This window comes from Orycteropus afer, unplaced genomic scaffold, assembly GCF_000298275.1.
Source record: "Orycteropus afer afer isolate SDZICR_OR568_19922 unplaced genomic scaffold, OryAfe1.0 scaffold00122, whole genome shotgun sequence".
Classification (NCBI taxonomy): domain Eukaryota; kingdom Metazoa; phylum Chordata; class Mammalia; order Tubulidentata; family Orycteropodidae; genus Orycteropus; species Orycteropus afer.
Window position 1 is genome coordinate 5,263,429 of NW_006921709.1, and position 1,399 is coordinate 5,264,827.

Genomic DNA, 1,399 nt, shown 5'->3' on the forward strand with positions numbered 1-1,399 from the left:
ACCAGTTCTTTTTGGTACAGTGACTCTGTGTATTCTTTCCATCTTCTTTTGATGTTTCCAGCATCATTCAATACTTTGCCCATAGAATCTTTCAATATTGCAACTTGAGGCTTAAATTTTTTCCTCAGTTCTTTTAGCTTGAGAAATGCTGAGCGTGCTCTTTCCTTTTGGTTTTCTAATTCCAAGTCTTTGCACATTTCATTGTAGTAATTGGCTTTGTCTGCTCGAGCTGCTCTTTGAAATCTTTGGTTCAGCTCTTTTATCTTGCCATTTCCTCCATTTGCTTTTACTGCTCTCTGCTTAAGGGCAAGTTTCAGAGTCTCTTTTGTCATCCATTTTGGTCTTCTCTTATTTTCTCATATTTTTAGTGACCTATTGCTTTCTTTATGTATGATGTTCTTGATGTCATCCCACAATTCTTCTGGATTTTGGTCATTGGTGTTCAATGCATCAAATCTATTCTTTAGATGGTCTCTAATTTAAGGAGGGATGTATTCAAGATCATATTTTGGCTCCTGTGGACTTGTTTTAATTGTCTTTAACTTCAAATTGAACTTGCATATAAGCAGTCCACAATCAGCTCCTGGCCTGGTTTTGGCTGAAGATATTGAGCTTTTCCATCACCTCCTGCCATAGATGTAGTCAATCTGATTCCTGTGTGTTCCTTCTGGTGAAGTTCACGTGTCTAGCCACCATCTGTGTTGTTGAAAAAAGGTATTTGCAATGAACAAGTCGTTGGTCTTGCAAAATTCTACCATGCAAGTTCCAGCATCATTTCTTTCACCAAGGCCCAATTTTCCAACTACCGGTGATTCTTCTTTGTTTCCAACTTTTGCATTCTAATCAACAGTGATAATTAACACATCCTGATTGCAAGTTCGGTCAATTTCAGACTGAAGAAGTTGATAAAAATCTTCAACTTCCTCAACTTTGGCTTTGATGGTTGGTGCATAAATTTGAATAATAGTCATATTAATGGTCTTCCTTGTAGGCGTATGAATATTATCCTATCACTGACAGCATTGTATTTCAGGACAGATCTTGAAACATCCTTTGTGTTGATGAATGCCATGCCATTCCTCTTCAAATTTTCATTCCCAGCATAGTAGATCATATGGTTGTCTGGTTCAAAATGACCAAAAACAGTCCATTTCAGCTCACTAATGCTTAAGATATCAATCTTTATGCATTCCATTTCATTTTTGACAACTTCCAATTTTCCTAGATTCATACTTCATGCATTCCATAGTCCAATTATTTATGTGTGTTTGCAGCTGTTTCTCCTCAGTTTGAGTTGTGCCATGTCAGCAAATGGAGGTCTCAAAAGCTTTACCTTATCCGTATGAGTAAGGCTGGTTTTATTCTGATGATGCAGCTCTTTCCCAGTCCTATTTTGAGA